Source organism: Paroedura picta, chromosome 1 (assembly GCF_049243985.1).
Source record: "Paroedura picta isolate Pp20150507F chromosome 1, Ppicta_v3.0, whole genome shotgun sequence".
In the NCBI taxonomy this organism is placed as follows: Eukaryota; Metazoa; Chordata; class Lepidosauria; order Squamata; family Gekkonidae; genus Paroedura; species Paroedura picta.
Genome location: NC_135369.1, coordinates 46,800,098 through 46,820,201, shown reverse-complemented (window position 1 = coordinate 46,820,201; position 20,104 = coordinate 46,800,098). Strand labels below are relative to the sequence as shown.

Below are 20,104 nucleotides of genomic sequence, written 5' to 3'. Positions count from 1 at the left end.
CACTGCAAGAATCATTTTTCTTGTCTTGCCTCTTTCCACTCGTCATTTTCTGGGGACTGCTAAATCTGATGTTTCTGAATTAGAAGTGATTATGTAATTAGCCAGAATTACCAGTCCTCAGGATTGGCTGCCATTTGAGACTCTGGAAGAATCATTGTTCTGGACCTGTTTCTTTCCAATCAGGAAACACATCAAGATCAGTGATCCATGTAGAAACACAGGGAGAGTGCTTTTGCACACTAGAAGAAAATCATTTCATAATTTCTATCCTGCACCTACACCTGAAGGTCCCAGGGTGGGTTACAATGATTTAGAGTAAAAACAAGATAAAGAAATCCAAAATACATAAAAACATTTTCAACAACCCCCTCCCACCCTGGCAGGACAGCACACAGATGAAACTAGATGTCAGAAGTCTGGGAAAAGAGGTTGTTTTCACCAGGCACCAAAAACCATACACCCTTCGAATAATAGGTATCTTCAATTTTGATTTAAAAAAAACAAGCAGACTTTCACTATCAGAAATCTGGGGAACTGAGCAATGCCTGTTTTAATCTACTCTACATATTCTCCATTCTAGCTGCCTGCTACTTGTTCTGAAGAACAATAAATTGATTTTAGCATTTTTATAGGGCAGGTGTCAAAATTTGCTTGAAGAGGTAGAAAGATACATGTTGTTGTTTCCTTTGTTATGTGAAGTGAAGGGCAAATTTCATTAATAATCAAAGTGTTTCCCAGACAGTCAAGAGTACATCGTATCATAATAAGCTGGGTGGGGAAATTTCTGTTCTATCTGAATTCCCTAGATGTTATCATCATACTGTGAAGCGTTGTTATTAAGAAAACCCCTTATACAAAAAGTGTGTGCCCTTAAATCAGTGGTTCTCAACCTGGGGGTTGGGATCCCTTTGGGGGTCAAACAACACATTCACAGGGGTTGCGGCAGGGCGAGCAGCTTGGCGGGGGGAGGCACTGCCACTGTTGCTGCTTCTCCTGCAGGTACCCGCGCTTGGCCACCAGCCGCTCTAGCAGAACCCCTAGAAAAAAACATTTTATATGCAACCATGAACGATGGATCTTCACGCCATTGGTCAGCTTCAAATTTAATTTCTGTGAAAGAACACTTGCATAATTGTATGGTTGGGGGTCACCACAACATGAGGAACTGTATTAAAGGGTCACTGCATTAGGAAGGTTGAGAACCATTGCCTTAAATGAAAGGAACCACGGGACCTTAAAAAAGCTGATGTTAACAGTATTTAAAAGCAGCCTACTATACCTGCACAAACTGAAACTGATGAAGAAATGTGAGGAAAGAAGTAGAGTTGAAGGAAGGAGGCATTCATCAGAAAGCTTCCCATTGTCAGTATATCTAATTCTCATCATGGCCCCAACTGTGAATATATAAATACAGTCAGAGATTGGAGCTATATATAAGCATGACTTATTTCTACAAACCTGAGAAAATCCCCACATTTGCAGAAAAATCTAAAAGAAAATATATTGGAAGTTAAATCTGACCAAAAATAATAGAAGTTGTTTCTGTGCTGTTAAGAAATGAATGACTTTTGAGATTTCAGTGGCCATTGTGGGGATCGCTAGGCAACTAAAACAATACCATCTTCAGACCTTAGTTTCTCTCTGTAAAAGGTCCTTTCCAATGTAATTTTGCCCTTTCCACCCTTTCTGCCATGCTTGGAGAATTCATTGGGCCAAGACAATAGTAGTCACAGGGCAGCTTGCTGCCATATAATTTACGTGACTCACTCAGTAACAATGGTGGCTGTTGGACAAGTTGATGCTATGCAACTCTCTTGAGCCCGCCACATAACTTCCATGACTTGGCTGGGCCTAACAATGGCAACTTGACTTTTCCCAATATGAAGCTTCTAGAAGGAGTGAAGAAGGGATAGATTTCTAGTGGTCTGAGTGTCTCAGGGGGGTATGGCTGATGATAACAACAACAACAACAAGGAAAGAAGAAAACAGGGATAAGGAAGAAAGTACAGGAGATAGCAGCTTTGTATGGGAGGGAGTTACAGGGGGAAATGAAATGACCTGTCAAGTCCTTGCAGGTTCCCCAAATTATATATCTGATTTTGAACATGGCCCCCACATGGATAGAAAAGTTTAGGGAATGGAGCAAAATTCAGATCGGGCAAACCTTTGCAGACCTGGGAGTTCCTTCAAGTTGGCAGATAAATGTTAAGCTCTAAAAAAAATGGATAGGGTATAAATCTCTCTCCCTTTGGGAGGGACATTGGCTGTGCTTTTGCAGATGGTTTAAAAGAGCATGCCCTTTGGGATGGCTGAGAAGGGGGATGAGAGAGTGAGAACCACCATCACATAAGCAACACAGGAAAGGGGAGAGGAACCCATTGCTGCTAATGTTCCAGCCAGGTAGAAGGATGGTAGAGGAAAGAAGAGCTGGAGCTGCCAGCATATGAGCTAGACCAGGGGTAGTCAAACTGTGGCCCTCCGAGTAGCTTATGGGAATTGTAGTCCATGGACATCTGGAGGGCCACGGTTTGACTACCCCCAAGTTAGACAGACAATGGTGGCTTTGCAGACACTTAGGCTGGCTAATGAGTGGGTAGCCCATCAAGAGAATAGGAGGACAGAAAGGATCAAATCCCTCCACTAGCCTTGTAACTTGTCTATTCCTATTTATATATTTTTCGGAGGATCATTGTCCACGGGGTCGCAATGGGTCGGACACGACCGCAACTAACAACAACAACAACAATTTATATATTTATTTTATTTATACCACACCTATATCACCTATGGGGGCCCAAGTCACCTTACCTCTCACTTTGCTCTTCTATTTTTCATCAACAACAACCCCATAAGGTAGGTCAGCCTGCAAGTGTGTGATTGGTCCAAGGTTACCCAGCAAGCTTCCATAACCGAGTGGCGATTCAAACCTGGCTGTCTAAGATCCTAATTTGATACTCAAACGACTACACCATGTAATAAGTGAGCCTCTCTTATGTACTGATGGTAGAGACCTGCTGTGCAGCTCCTGACTCCGGGGCCAAGGGGCCAATCTGGGGTTTTGATCCCGGACTCAGCCCACCCCAACCCCCCTTACTGTTTTATTTATACCGCTCTTGCAGAGCAGTTTACAGATATGGCCAGTTTTATTCCTCATGAATTAAGTCATTTTCTCAGGCCATCCAGTCCTGCACATGATTGCCTCCATGGCCTTGTACCTACAGACACACCATCAGAATTGCAGCTTGTATAAGTAAGTGAGATGCGGGTAGTGTTTGCTGGCCCAAGGCTAGAGTCAAGTCTGTTCAGCAGCAAGTGAGTTAATTTACGAGAAGGAAAAGGCCAGAGGCTGAGCATTCTGTACTTCTGTGACTACATTGTACAAGCACAAAATGTTATAAGTGGTTCAGAGTTCAGCTTCCTGGGGATCCCTACTTACGTCTTGTTTGCTGTTTATAATCTGTGGGTATAGGTTTGAAGGCCTGTAGACAAAAGCTGCTGGTAGAGATTGCAGAAACCTTATTCAGGGAATGAAGCTGTATGTTACTCATGTTTTTCAGTCATTGAGAAAGAGGAAGGGTGGGTTAGAAATAAAGTATTATTAATCATGCAAAAGGCCTATTTGGAAATCTGTAGTATTGGGTAGCTGAATTTAACTTTTCTTGATGCCTATTATATTACTGTCAAATTTCCAGGGTTTTTTTTAAGAACACTTGTCAGATCCTGTGCCACTCCTAAGGCCCCCTAAATGCTGCCTCTTGGGGGACAGGAGACCTCTAAAACCAGCATGTGGAGTTCTGCAATGGGAAGAGGAAATTGGCAAAAAAAAATCACTTCCCCACCTTCCATTAGCTGGAATTTTCCACTGGATCCATCCTACACTAGGTAGTTCTGGAATCAATCCTTGACCTCAGTTATAATTCTTACAATGGTATCATTGTTAGGATTATAACTAAAGTCAAATATTAAAGCTGCTACTTAAGAATGGACTGGGAATCCAAACACCCCCTTGGAAAGATCCCATCCATCTCCCAGCCACAATCTCATCTTCTTTGGTGGGAAGGAGACAGGACTCCAACCCTTGTACCATTAGGTCATGCTACCCAGTTCACCTTCTCTTTCAATTTTGTACTTTTCTGTACATGGATTCTAATAACCTTTGCTAATAAAGGCTGTAGGCTGCTTCATTAATGCCCTTCATTATTTGCTTCATTTATATCCCTCACTGGCAGTCTTCAAGCAAAAGTTGGATACATACTTTTCTTGATGTTTTAGGATGCTTTGGGCTGATCCTGAGTTGAGCAGGGGGTTGGACTAGATGGCCTGTATGACCCCTTCCAACTCTTTGATTCTTTCTCTCCAGTGGGATCCCAGAATTGACTTACATCATTCTCCACTCCTCCATTTATCCTCAAAAGAACTCTGTTCTGGGGAATCTGGGGAAATGTCTCCTCCTTAAGAGCCAGCTTGGTGTAGTGGTTAAGAATGATGGCCTCTAATCTGGAGAGCTGGGTTTGATTCCCCATTTCTCCACATGCAGCCAGCTGGGTGACCATGGGGCCAGACACTTCTTGCTCTCTCAGCCTCACCTGAGGAAGGGTAGGCAATGGAAGCTGCTTTTAAGCTCCTTCAGGAAATAAAAAGCAGGATGCAAAAAACAGCTCTTCTTTTGTGTGGTGGGTTAGGTTGAGAGTGTGTGAGTGGCCCTAGATTACCCAGCAAGCTTCCATGGCCGAGTGGTGATTCAAACCCCACAAGACAGTGCTTCTGAGGAAAACTAAGCAGGAACAGGCACTCGTCCTGTAGCCTTGATGTGTGTTGGTTTGCTATTGGGGAGGAGAAGCAGAGGTCATTCCATAGCTGAAAAGTCTACAGCTGTTGATCCTCTTTGCAGGTACCATCTATAGGCCCTAGGGTCCAGTGAGCTAGTTCTTCTGCCTGTGTGTGCCAGAAACAGTGAGCGTCATTCAGGTCTCCGCCCCCCCCCCCCTTTCCTCTAAGCAAACATATTCTCAGAATAAATGTACTTCAGTCTTGCGGGATTGTTTCTGATATAAATGATGAGTCAGAGGCCAGTGACCTTGAAAATGTTAACACATCCACTGGGAAGCAATCGTTTTCCCCACATTTCCAAAAATACTACTGTAGTTGAGTAATATAAACAAAAGTCTTCCGTATTGACTTAGACTCAGAGGACCCTGAGGGTAAGTTGGACAACAAGGGGGTGTTTTTATCTTTCTGTGTTTGGTTGCCTGAATTTGTTAACAGTCATATAACAATTAGTTAGACACATTTTGAGAGTCTCTAATTTGAAAGTTAGAGATACTAATGTCCAAAGCTGTGTTTTTTGTTTGTTTTTTAATGGGGAGGGGGGTTGTAAAGCTGTAACTCAAAGAGCTTTTCCTCATTTTGGTGGGCTCTGAATACAGGTGAAACTTGCACCTATCATTTGGCACTCCCACCCTCAATTCCTGAACAACAAAGGCTTACCTTTCTGAGAAGAAGAGTCACTGAAAGTGTAGATGGGCCATCAACCTTGGTAATGGGGATAATAGGTACTTTCCCACACAATCTTCATCATTCCTGAAGGAAGGTGATGGCTGGGGTTGACATGCATGGTAACAGCAACTTTAACATGCCTCTCCCCATTGTCAGATATTCAGCCTTATTTGAAGATGGAGGACTGGCAAAGAAGGGGAATAGCTACTAGCATTTGTGTGCAGATGGGATCAAACCTTTTGCATGTTCTTCAGAAACTCTTTAGCTTTATTAAGTAATTGACAGAGCGGTTCACAAGAATAGGATGTGTGGTAGAAGGGTGCATTCTCCTAATGTGAATCCTCTCAGAATAGGGAAGAATCTTCTTGTGGGGGGGGGGAGAGAGCACCTGCCAGTGCTCCCGCCACCCTGAACAGTTCTGGTCACAGCCTTGCCAGGCTGCAGAAGGACTGCCCAGAGCAGTAGGGGGAGAAGAGTTATCCCTGCCGGCGCTTCCTGCTACCACACCAAAAATACTTACCGAGCGCTTCTCGCCGCCTCCCCAAGAACACCTGCTAAAGCCTCAGTGAGCTTTTTCAGGGTGATGGCGGGAGGAGCGGAGACCCCACCAGCACTTCCTGCCATTGTCTCGAGTATGCTTGCTGAGGCCTCTGTGAGCTTTTTTGGGGGGTCCCCTCCAGCACTTCCCCCCGCTGACCAAAACATGCCCGCTGAGGCTTACGGGGGCCTCAGTAAGCCTTCTTGGGGTGGTGGCAGGAGGAGCAGGGCCCCTGCAAGTGCTTCCCTCCGCTGCCCCAAAGTCAACTGCTGAGGCCTGCAGGCGCCTCAGAGAACCTTTTCCGGGGTTGGCAGGAGGAGTGGGGTCCCAGCAAACACTTCCCACTACTGCTGCGAAAATGCTTTCCGAGGCCTGCAGAGGTTTCGCCGGGCCTTTTTCAGATGGTGGCAGGAGGAACGAGGTCCCTGCCAGCACTTCCTCCCCCCCACCCCAAAAATGCCTGCCAAGGCCTGTCCAAACTTCAACTGGCCTGCCCAGGACAGGAGGGCTGAATGCCCATTCTATTTTCAGATACAATAGGCTTTTTGGCTAGTCTGTACCATCTGTACTCTATAAATAAAATGGTAAGGAGGTGGTAAAAGGAGTTGGTCCTTACTGTTTACCAGCCAGTCAGGTCTCCTGTATGTCTTCTGGCTATGTCCTGCTGCCGTGAGGTGCAGCAGAACTTTCCCACCTGGGAGTTTTGCATGCGCACGCACAACTCCGGGGCATACCATGTGCACCAAGGTGATCTTGTCCACTGTGCATACATGGGAATGCCCCACTGCTAAGAATTGGCAGCAGCCCAGCACACCCGGATGTGTGCATAATCCGTCAATGTAGAGCAGGAGTAGTCAACCTGTGGTCCTCCAGATGTCCATGGACTACAATTCCCATAAGCCCCTGCCAGCAAACACTGTCAGGGGCTCATTGGAATTGTAGTGCATGGACATCTGGAGGACCACAGGCTGAATACCCCTGATGTAGAGGACACCTGAGCCACATCCTTTGATATTGGGACGGTAAGATTGTGACATCTCATGCAAATTTCAATTGTATTAGATTTTTAAAGCTAGAATTTAGAGTGGTTTGTTGCCTATAGATAAGACTATTTCTGAACAATTCAAATAAACTATATTTTTAGAAGTTTCATTTTCTTGTATGTACTAGTTCTGGGAGCCCACAGGGTTCAGACATGGAATCCCTGACAGTATATGTATTTAAAGACTTATTTTTTAATCTCCAAAAGCCTAACTGTAAGTCTGTACTTTTCATGACCTTATTTTTTCATTCATCACAAGAGGTCAGTCTCAAACTGTTCTAGGATCTGTGCCATAATCTTATTACTGTAATTGTAAATCCCTAAAAGGCAGATGATTTGCTTTACTCTTTCTAAATTTGTTGGAAGATCCCGTAAACTTGCTTCATATTGGCTTATGGAGGAATTGCAGAAGGGGCTTTCATTTGAACAATCTAATTTGAGATCTCTGGAGAGTATAAAAATGCAAATTAAGAAGGACCTTGATTCCTTGCATAGTTATTAGCTATTAGATTGCAAGATCTTGGCCTTTCTTGACTTCTGGTGAACATAAAAGAAGCCATGTTGCATCTGGTCCATCCAATACCCTGTCACACAGTAGCTAAAACCCAGGTACTGTTAGCAGGGCCAGGATTCCAGAAACTCTTCCATAGTTACCTCCCAAGCACCAAGAATATAGTCCAGGGTTTTGTGAAACCTTGGAGTTTCTTCAGAGCCCTGGAAGGGTTTCCCAAATGGATGGGAGTTAATTTTTAATATATATATATATATTTAAAATGTTAAATATTTATTAGGTGATATGACCTTATATGGACACATTGACCTGTTTCCTCCCCCATCCCAAAATGGCCAATGATAGGCCTGGAGGGGATGGGAAGGAGAGGGTCCCCAGTTGGGCATACACACAGCTGTGCTTCCCAAACTTATTCTGCACATTTGTGCCATTTCTGGGGTTTCTTGAGGCCTGAAGAATATTTCAGCAGTTTCTCAATGGTAAAAAAGTTGAGAACGGCTGATATAGTGCATCACTGCCCCAGTCATGGTGGCTAATAGCCATTGATGTACCTTTGATCTATATGAACAAAGTTTGAATCCAGCAGCACCTTTAAGAATGATGATTTAGCCCTTCTATCGAGGACTGAATAAAAGGGAGCTCTAGCAAAATAGCCTGAGCAGTTATAAGAAGTACTTGGGTTTTTTGTAGGAAAAAAGCCTTTCTATATGTACAAATTAGCTTAAAATTTTAGATTTAGTTAAAACTGGACCCTCTGTTTTTGAGCCTTAGTTGTATTTAAACCCTAGCTATTTTTTTCTATTACAAAAACCTGCCTAAGATTTAGCCTTATCTGTAAACTCACTATCCCTAGTCTCTGTTATTAGTACTTTATTATAGGTGTAATAAAGTTTAAAGTGATGTTAGAGTTTAAGCTAGTCCTATAACCTCAGTTTTAATCCTTCCCCTTTGTTTGACCCTCCGGTTAATCCTTCTCATACTGCAGTAAAGCTAACCAAGAACATGTGAGCCTATGGTCAGTTCCTATGTTGTTAGCAGTAGCCAGAAATGTTGATTTGAAAGCCTTTGTTGTTGTAGCTGCCATCAAGTTATAGCTGACTTATGGTGAATCTGTAGAGTTTTCACGGCAAGAGATATTAATAGGTAGATTGTCATTGCCTGGCTCTGTGTCATGAGCCTATTTTTGGGTGGTCTCTCATTCAGAAATTATCCAGGGCCAACCCTGCTTAGCTGTCGAGATCTGATAAGAGCAGGTTAGCCTGGACTAGCCAGGTCTGGCCAGTTTTACTGCAGTTTTATACTATACACATCAGACTTGTTGCTGTGAATATGCCAACTTTACAGTGGTGTTTCCTGAGGCAAGTGTATACAGTATGGAAGATGGCATAGATCCTATCCTTCTGGCACCTGTTTTCTTTGCCCCTCACATGAGAATTTCCAGTTCCTTTCCATTTTCAATATTAACCATGATTAGTATCATGCTTGTGCCAATAATGCTTGCCTTACATTGACCAGTTTGAATTTAACCAGGGTTTGCAAACCAGTTTTGGACCCTTTTTGGAAAATCTGGTGTAGTGCTAGCCACGATTAATGAGCCAGCTCGCTGGAAAGGAAGTCTAAAAATTTTATAATCATTAATATAAGGTTAACCTCAATGTAGAGATTGTTAACCATGTTAACCATGTTTAACACTGAGGGAGAAGGAGTTTAGGGGAAAGAAAGTTGGAGAATGAAGTTCAGGGCATTCCTGAACTCTTAATTGTAGTTAAAAGATTGGGGGAGGGGGGATGCAGGAGGTTGCAGGTTCAGTTCCCAGTATCAAAAGTTTAGGTGTCCATAAAATATAAATATACAAATTAACATTTATTGTGCACTACTTATAAAGTTAAAAACATGGGCAGAGCCCAAAGACTAATCACTGAAATTACAAAATGTGCACCATACAATGCTAAACCTACAATAGACCTCATTTGCTTTCATACATGCACAGAAGCTACTGACACACACCAGAATTTTAAAGCAGCCGTGGAGAAGGACACTTACATTTGATAACTGGACATCATCTATTAGTTCCATTTAATGAGCCTATTATTCATTCATAAATAATTTACATTTTTAAAATCTCACTGGCTGCACTTTCTACTGTATTACTTGATGTCAGGGTTTGTCGGGTCCCTTCCGCTGCCTTTCTCCGCCACTTTGCTTTCTTGTTGTCCACCGGGCTGGGAATCCTACTTCTAGGGCTTTGGCAGATCTCAGATTGGGAACTTCGGTCTCTCTCTTGCTCTCCCTGGGCTTGCAGTAGTGTCCCCGCTACTCCCAAGCCCCGTCTTCTCATTGACTCTATCGTACTCTTCCCTCCCTGGCCGGACCCACCTCCCGAGCCCATAAATATTGTTTGGCTTTGGAGAGGGTAGCATGGCCGTTTCCGGCCTTACGGCTTGCTCCTGCAGATGCACTCGGCCCTGAGCCTCTGCTCGCCCATCTGCCGGATTCTCCTTGTCTCCCTGCCACTCCGTGTTGTCTTTGTTGTCTCTCGTTGCGGTCTGCCTGCTGTCGAGGGGAACCTGGGCTTTGGCCCTGGGATGTGAGTTCCCGACACTTGTATATTCAGGATTGGACCTCTAAGGAAGAACCATTTTGGGGTTGAAACACTTTCAGTCTGTTGTTTTTTGCAATGCTACCCCCTTTTTGATTTTTTTCTTTCCCTCAGTTCCCCGTATCTCCAGTTGAAGGATCAGATGGGAGGCGTTGTGAAAAACTCTGCCTGAGATCCTGGGAAGCCATTGCCAGAGCAGACTACGATAACTTGGATAGACCACTGCTCTGGCTGTTTGTAACACAGCATTGTGTGTGTTCCTTTGTACACCTGCAATTAGCTTTTCTTTGTCTATAAGTACCGTGTGCATGCATTGTCAGGTGGTGTCCTCAATCAATAATGTGTCTGAAGCTGAGGTACATTGTTCAGGGATATCATTGATGCTTTACATATTTGCTGCAGGAAATACCATTGATTCCATAGCAAAGCTTCCCCATCTTCACTCATTCGTCAGTAGTAGAAACATAAGGAACATTTTCTCATATTTTCTTCTCAAATCATTTAAGTGTTATGGCTCCCCGACAGAGTATTGCACACTACAATTCACAGTTACATTATAAATTCACTACTAGCATCATCTCACAGTGTGGAAGGTCTGGTTTCCTGAATTTTTAATTTTTTTAAAGAAATAATTTCAGTGATCTAATAGAAATAAAAACATTTGACAAGCCATCTGTGCTTGTAAACAAAGAACCTCATTGCAATTGCACACCCACTTATCCTGTTCTCTCTTGACTTTGACCTAGCCTAGAGCTGGCAGCAAACAATTTAGGATAAATAATCTTGGTTTTGGCTAGGGCTTCTCTTTTTACCCCACCCACAATCCATGGATATCTTGTTCTCTCTTTTGTGCCTGTACTAAAGTTTCTAAGAAGTCTCAGTCCATTTCCTTCCAACCAATGTGAACTTGCTGATTTCCGGTAATTGCCATGCACTAGATTCATGTTAATGTTCATCCCCCTTGATTATCCCTGCATCTTTCTGCAAGAATTGCGTCTTCTGTGTTCAGGATCTGACTCTGATAAGGGAGAATGTGGTAATGGGTTGGATGCCTGGAATTTTCAAAATAGGTTTCCTCTCTTCCTTTTGTTTGGGGGAAAAAAAACTTCTTTGGTCAAAACAGAAAGATTTCATTCAAAGTAACACAAGTTTCCTACAATTATTTTTAAGGTCTTGTATTGTCTTACATATTGTATAAGACCAACATTGATAAAGATCAAAAAGAGGGCCACTAGATTCAAATTTAAGTTAATCCCTTTTGATTATCCCTGCATCCTTCTGCAAGAATTGTGTTACCCATGTTCAAAAAAATAAAGTAATGAAAACCCACATAAAAGGTGAATCTTTTTATTCCTTAATGAAAGTACCCCTCCAGGGTAGAGTCCAACCAGCTCCTTCCCACCCTGCAGTGACAATGACAACAGTTGTACAGTTGCTGGTGAACAGTTTGACCTTGGCCAACTGTGAAAGTGTCTGCAAGGGTTAATTCATCCCCTTTCCCCAAACTGCCTCCTGCAGAATCCAAACCACACAGCTAATGCAAGAGTCCCTGCTAGCACTGGTATGGGAGGAAATGAAAAACAATCCTATGACTGTCACCATCACTATGGAAAAGTCCAAACCAAAGAGCCCTCTGTCAATGCTATTCAGGTCACCTGGGCTTGCTCTGGGGTGCCAGTGACCCTGCTGGGCAGTATCCGATTAGAAATGTCCCTGGTAAGTTAAAGGAACAATCCGCCCCAGTAGACTGTAATGGTGTTTTCATATTGCCTTCAGTTTTTCCTAGCATTATTGCCAGGGAGTTTTATCTTCTCATGACGTAAGGAAAAACTGGGATTTCTAGACATAAGAAAGCAGTAGAGTGAGACTATATCACATAATTCATCCCTCAGAGCAGGACAGTGTAGAAAAGGGGAGATGTTTTGAGAGGTTAACAATTCTTTTATTAACCATAATCAAAACAATGTATTGTCATTGTGACTAGAAGCATATCTCTGTATTCAGCAACAACTGAAATCTTCAGCCTCCAAGGGCCCCTCCATATGGAATTGATTATGAAGACGAAAAAGAGATTGTTCATATATGACACTTTTCTCTACCAAAAGGAATCTCAAAGCGGCTTACAGTCACCTTTCCTTTCCTCTCCCTACAACAGACACCCTGTGAGGCGAGTGAGGCTGAGAGAGCCCTGATATTTCTGCTTGGTCAGAACAGTTTTATCAGTGCCGTGTCAAGTCCAAGGTCACCCAGCTGGCTGCATGTGGGGGAGTGCAGAATCAAACCCGACTCGCCAGATTAGAAGTCCGCACTCCTAACCATTACACCAAACTGGCTTATGATAGTCAAATCTTGACAATTATTATAGTTAGTGGGACTATGGTTGCCAACTCTGAGTTGGGAAATTTCTACAGTTTTGGGCTGTGGAGGGTGAGGTTTAGAGAGGAAAACCAGCTCAGTGGGTGTAAATGGCAGCCCTATGAATTAACTTCCTTCAAAATGTCATACCATTAACAGACATGCTCATGTCTTACAAACTGAAGGCTGTGTCTTGCTTTGCTAAGCCCATCCATCTCATGTTTGGGCTTAACAAAGTTGTTATTCTCCAAATATAAGATGGAAGAAATGGGCTCCCGGGACATTCGCCCGCCTCAACCTTGGTCAGGGCTTTTTCGGCCCTGGCCCCAGCCTGGTGGAATGAGCTCCTGGAAGAGCTAAGGTCCCTGCCGCAGTTATCAGCTTTCCATAAGGCCTGCGAGATGGAGGTCTTCCTCCAGGTGTATGGTTGAGGCAGGGTTGAGTTACCATCAGCAGATCCCCCAGAACTAGTGAGATCAGGACCCTCACTTGTAAAGAAACAGCTCCTGACTACAGCTGGACAGGGGAGGGGATATGGGGAATTAACTCCAATGAATAGCCATCTTTTAATGAGTTGGGGGTTTTACAGGTTGGGTTGTTTTATTCTTTTATTGTAAACCGCTGCGAGTCTTTGAGAGCGGTGGTATATAAGTCGAGAGAGAGAGAGAGAGAGAGAGAGAGATTATTATGTCATAGAACCCACCTTCCAAAATGGCCATTTTCTCCAGAGGAACTGATTTCTGTACTCTGCAGTATCAGTTGTAATTCCAGGAAATCTCTAGACCCTACCTGATGGCTTCTCCCCAGATGGTCAAGGAAGACTTTCCTAGCCTCTGGGAGTCCTCTTTAAAAATATTTTCTTAGATAGTAAATTCTAATAGGAAAGTGTTTCCCAAAGTTGTTATTCTCCAAATATAAGATGGAAGAAGTATATAGTTATTAAAATTTGTCACCCACATTTCTGCAAAGGGCCTCTAACTTCATATTTATTCCTTTTTGTAATACCAAGGATCACACAAAAGCTTTAAAATTCTATTTGTCCCTGAATCCTAAAAATAAATTGGAATAGGCAGAACCCCAAAAGAAGGGAATGCCAGAGAGAAGGGAGACAGCTGAAGGTGCCCTGCTCTCTATACCTCAAAGAGTTGGACAAAATAACAAGATATCTTTACTTTGGGTTCCTGAATCTTCTTACCTCTTTATTATACAAAATGCAATTTCAGTTGCTTTTCACAGGCATCACTGATAGAGGATCTTGTAAGAATTTTCTTTTTCTGTGATGCTGTTCTTCTCTAATTACTTAATGATAACTTCTGGTTTTATTATTTATGCAGATCTTCTGTGGTAGTTTGAGCTATCAATTTAAATAGACAAATTGTTCTTATTTTTGTTCATTTTCATACCTGCTTTTACTGCGTATGAAACCTTGGTTGAGTGGAAGGCCTTCACTCCATGGCAAGACCTTGATATAGTTTTTGTAGTTGTCCACTGATCACAGATGTATATCCAACTCAGTAGACCAAATAACTAAATAATAAAGGAACCAATCAGCTCCAGCCTTGTAAGGTAAGTGAACTGCTCAAGCTTGCAAAGGGATCTGTTTGTGGGACTGTTCTGTTGACTTATAGCTCGGTCTTCATTTATGCTCAGCCTTTAAAATATATTTTAAATGATGCAATGTCTTTGTAACAGCACTCACTCCGCTTTACAATACTTCCTCTGCTTAACTGAAGTTCAAGAATCCAGCTGTTTACTAAAAGGAAAATGCTCATTGTTAACTCCCCTCTCCCCCTTCTTGTCAAGGTTAACCATGCTTCCTATAGCAGAGCTGCCTTTTGTAATGTGTTCCTGGGTATTCTGAGCAATGAGTGTTAGGCTATAAATTGAAATATGTACCCCGATATTGATCTTTGCACCAAGGGAGGCTGACAAAGATGATAACTTCCATGCTAATCCAAAACTATTGTTATTATTAATTGCTTCTATAACACTTTAAGTGTCTTTATACCAGGCCTAATAGCCTCATGGCTTAGATCAGCAAAGGTGAATGTGAACCCTTCAGTCTGTCACCCACTGATTTATGGAGAAAGGAATGGGATTTCCCAAAAGAGCAGCATTTGATTTCCTCTGAGGGTCATCTGCCATACCCAAAGACCAACAATAATTCATTTGGGGAAGGGGGAAGAGAGAAAGACCATATTGACTTTAATATTGTGCCCCCGCCTGCTTGTTGGGCATTAACTTGGTGGTGGAAAGGATTTAAAAAAATATATGGTTTAAAAATAATCCAAACTGGGAGAGCTGTCAACTGTGATAATTAATGTGTTATGATACATGAAGCTATGCTACTTTTATGGTCCAACCCAGGAGATATAAGAAGAAATGGTAGGAAATATTTGGGTGCCTCCACTTCCCCTTAACCCCTTGTTCATTTATTTTGAAGGTAGGTTTTTGCTCCACTCCCTTTACTTTTAGTGTCTGCTGACAACCACCTGCACTCCCTCCTTTTGTGCTTCATAGTGAAGCCCCACATGTTCTTCTTGGAAGCAGCAGTGCTTTGTGTGGATGCTCTCAAAGAACAGCAGGGGCATCCCGCTGGCCACATAAGGGAAATTCCCCACGTGGAAGCAGTTTTTGCACTGAGAAATAAAATTTCTGGGGCTATTAGGGAAAGAGGGTTATCCTGTGCTATCTGCTGTAACTCAAGTGATGCCTTACAGCAATATTGAATGGCCATGACCAGCTGTCAGAGCTCTCTCCCTTTGTGAATTAAACATGTCTCAAACATCCATGATTTTCTGCTCCTGTTGTTAAAAAACGTGAAGTTGCTATTGTGGATGTGTTTGGAAAAGCTAACCAGTTGGGTCCACAGGGCCAAAAAAGAAGTCTTTGCACTCATTAAATTTTTGAGCGGATAAGTCTGCAGTTCTTACCTGAGATTAAACCATAAAGAATACAGTAAGTATTTTGAGTACATATAAATAAATATGTATAAGATCAGTCCATTTATGGATAATAATATGCATCCAAACACCTGCACTCAAATGACTTGGAGGAAATTGGTCAGAGAAGTGGTTCTGCAGACTGTTGTATTGATTTTAGTTGCTTAGGCTCATTGGGGGAAATTGGGACAATCACTCTCCTCATTGTGAGGATAAAATGGAGGAGGAGACAAGGAAGTATACCCCTCTGAGTTTGTTTGAGAAAGAGCAGTCCAAAAAAGGACCAATAGTGTAATAGGCTAACCGTATTTTGAAAAGCAAAAAAGAGGACTCATTTGCCAATTGAGTACTTCAAACAAATGATGAAATCTTATTGTAAATGTCCTTACTATTTCAGCTGAGATATTTGCTGCTAACTAGTAATATTCCTAACCTTCCAACTCCAAAGAAAACATTTTCACCTATTTTTTAAAAACAGCGCCAAAGCAGACAGACAGCAAAAGAAGAGGACATATAAACCCTTAGTTATAGCAGAGTGACATCCGTCTCTGTCAATGGGTTTAAAAGGTAACTCGGTTTAGGATTACTACCACAAGTCATTTGTGAGTCATCCTAATGATTTGGGTTCTCACCTGATAAAAACATATTGGAATGTTTGTGAGTTATGTTCCCATATCTGGTTATGATAAAGCATGGGGGAGGGGGGAGAAGAAGAATCCATAGAAATATAAAATGGTTTTTGTGTATTTGGTTTCAAGAGGGCTATTATTCGCCCTTTTCTTTCTGAGAAGGCAAGTTCCTCAGTTTGTGTGTATGTGTGTAATTTCAGTGTAAGTCCTCCCCTCTAAGCCACTACACGAGAACTTTTCTTTACAAGCTTATCTTGCACATAATGCCTGGCACCAAGAAAACACATGTTGCCAGCATCCATGGGTACTGTCCAAAACAAAGCAGCAGCATGGCAAAAATATGTACGTAGCCTGTTCTTGCCTGGAGGAATTCAGGGGGATGACATGCGCATTGGAGTATTGCAAATCAATACCCAGCTAATGTGAAGACCATTTTTCTTGCTGAATCAGTGGGAGGCAAAACTGGAAGAAACGAATACTAACATCAGATAACAAACTCCATGGGAAATTTGGGTTTTATGGGTTAGTGTAATGTTTGGATCACTTGTATGATTGCCAGAGCACACTGGAATAAGCAGCTAAAGCACTGATAGTTTGCAACAAATTGCCCTGCCTTTCCTAGCCAGGGACTTGGCATCTTTTCTCAGGTTATAGTTTAACAGGTTCTGAACAGGTCTAAAGCTTTTGAAATGCTCAGTGACCTGATAGGCCACACAATCTCTTTTTAATCACATCCACCTTCAGCTTTTGAATGGCTCTCATAGGTGGGGGGGGGGGGGAGGACGGCTGTTGCTTATGAGGATAGTCTTCAGGTAGTTACTTTGTGTGAAGGACAAGCATTTGACTGTTTGCTGAGAAAAGCTGATCCACAGAATCCTAAAGTTGTAGTCTATGAAATGATTGGAAGGAACAACTTGGTTTGCTCTGGGTAGCAAACAGTTGTTTATTTTGACTGACCTGTGTTTCAATTAATATGTTTTAAGTTTTAAATTTACATGGAAAATATATTAAGATATCTACATTTGGAGTTGTTTGTGGGTTTTTTTAAAAACTTTGTGACTAGCAAAATACCCATCATGACGACAGGGTGGATAGAGTTTGTACATTGCCAAAGCACCTTGAACCCCCTCTAGAAATTCCATCAGCAAGGGCCAATGGGTTTTGCTAAACTTGAATTTAGCATTTGTCTAAATATAAGGCAATGAATGCCATTCACTCCTATGGCAGCAGGCCCTATGGGGATTCCAGGCAGGTGCTTCCTGGCTCAGGTGATTTTCTTGGGCCTACGTCTCCTATCTGCATAACCCCATCCTCTCATCTACATAGCCGCACCTTGAATTCTGGCCCCATTAGTGTGTGACAGCACACTGGAAACTAGAATTATGACTTTAGGATCACTTGATATCTGAACTGCATGACATGTAAAAACCCCACCAGGTATTTTTAAAAGGTTAACATTCTTGTAACTTTAACCAGCTGCCTATTTTAGGAGCAAGACAATAAAGTTCAAAAGAGAACAAGGAGTCCAAAAGCCAAAGATATTTTTTCCTTTCTGCTCTTATGTAGTGTTTTTGTTTTACTTCCTGAGTAGCAGCAGCTGAAATAATTTTTTATTGTTATATTCTCGCTCGTTGCAGACATAGAAACATGTTTTCTTTGGCTCGGCCTTTTAATAGACCACCTGATGAGAAAACGGAACTGGTCGTCTAAGAGACATTTGAGGTTGTGTGAATTGATTTCAAGTTTAGTTGTTATTTTTTTGCCCTATATGCAATTGGAGGGGGAGCCTCCCATGACATAAATATGAACTGCACTGAGTCTGAAGTAGATTTCCGGCAGGGGAAAACAGTCTGCATATTATGAAGTTCTTAGAAGTGTAAAACTTACTTTATTAAATCCTTCTTAAAGTGCCCTCTCAACTCAATTACTTAGGGAATTGAGTCAGAATTGTTTTTAATTTGATCCTAATCAGCACTTATATTTACATTTTTCAAATGAATGCATCAGGCTCCTTCTCTGACCAGGGTGTGATTAATCTAATGCCAAACAATTCAGAGAAGTGCAAACTGTTGCTGGAAAAGGTTGCAACTTCTCCCTGAATTCAGCACAGATTTTTGACTTGGCAGAAATAGGAACTCGCCTCCTCCATCCCCTTATGGCTGAAATTATGAGGTTTGCTCAAGAAGCTTCCTTGCCTAAAAGCTACTCCTCGTGATCCGGCAACTGTGTAACTAAAGGCCTCCAAATAAGAATCCAGTTACCACACTACCGGTTCTCTCTTCATCTGGCTGTCAACTATACACTGCAATACTATCCTTCAAAGTCTATTGAAGTATGGTGGAACTCTTCTTGGTATGATACAGAGTCCAGCTGCTAAAATCGGAATGCTTTGCAACCCAAAACACCTTTCAAGAACAAATGTTCAGAGTTTGATGTGGTAGACCATGAGCTTCTTGCTCACTGCCTCGTCAGTGTAGGGATACAGGGGGCAGCCCTTCAATGAGTGACCTCCTTTCTCCATGGTTGAGGGCAGAGGATTGCTATCAGGGAAAATCAGTCACACTGCTGCGAACTCCAATGCGGGGTGGCTCTGTGTATGATTATCTCCCTGGCATTATTTAACATCTCCCTACATCCCTGTGCCCAGCTAGTCTGGAGCTTTGGGCTTGGGTGCATTAATATGCTCATGACACCCAGCTCTATTTCTTGATGGATGACCAACCAAATTCCCCTCTGAGCTCATTGGCAAGGTGTCTGGAAGCTGTGGTGGAGTGGCTCAGAACATGTTGCCTGAAGCTAAACCCATCAAAGACTGAGGTTCTATGGTTGGATAGGAAAGGACCAGATCCAGAAGGGTGCTTACCAAAACTGGATGGAATACAGCTTTCAATCATTTTTGATGCCTCCCTATCAATGGAGACTCAAATTCCGAGAGTAGCCCAGCTGGTGTTCTTCCACCTTTGCCAAGCTAAGCTACTAGTGCCCTATCTGGCCCAGGAGCACCTGGCCACAGTAAGCCATGTGATGGTTACCTCCAGACTTGATTACTGTAACTTGCTCTACACAGACCTTCACTTGCCTCTGCTCCAGTAACTGCAACTGGTCCAGAATGCAGCCATACGGGCTCACACCCAACACCACACGGGTTCTCACCTAATGCCCACATTCAGCCATTTCTCCAGGAGCTGTACTGGGAGTTGAATTCCGGATCTGGTTCAAGGTCTTGGTCTTAATCTTTAAGACCATACACGGGCAGAGCCCTGTGTATCTAAGGGATCACCTATCTGAATACATCCCTTGGGGAGTCCTTCCATCAGCTAATGCTAACTAGCTGGTGGTCCCTGGTCCTGGCCTCAACCAGATCCTGGTTCTTGTCCCTAACTTCTGCTTGGTGAAATGAACTCCCCAGGAAATCAGATACCTGATGGAACTCATGCAGTTCTCTAGGGCCTGCATGATGGAGCTGCCAAGATTATGGTTGAGACCAGCGGAACTGAGGAAATCCTTCATCCTTCCTCCTCTCCCACTCCTCTCCCCTAATGGGATTAGCAATTTTAATCAATTTTATACTGATTTAAATTATATTTTATATTTTAATTATTTTGGGAGTTTTAAACTGATTGTTTACTAATGCCTATGTTGTTCACCACTCTGAGGCGATTATAATCATAAAGGAGCGATATGGAATTTGCACAATAAATAAATGAATAATAATATTTGACCAAGGCACAGAACTGCCCATAGGATTGTATAGCGCAAACAGACTTTATTACTCCCACCCAACAATGTAAGAGGTAAGATTTCAAAAAAGCTGCTTGAAAAACATCTCGCCACAAATATATGTGTCTTTACCAACACAACTCCATAATATGAAGCATGCACAAATCTAGCTTTTCTTTTCTTTTTTATCATTAGCAGATAAATACTGCAGAAGTAATACCCCAGTATATAGTTGTGACTTAAAAGAAACTATGAGTAACTTTCCATTCAAT

General features: G+C 42.4%; 1 protein-coding gene across 1 annotated transcript in view; it reads left to right on the top strand.

Annotated features, from left to right (window-relative positions):
- PRKCE (protein kinase C epsilon) overlaps window positions 1–20,104 on the top strand; it is a 422,794-nt gene that overhangs the window by 330,046 nt on the left and 72,644 nt on the right. The gene's annotated exons all lie outside the window — the stretch shown is intronic.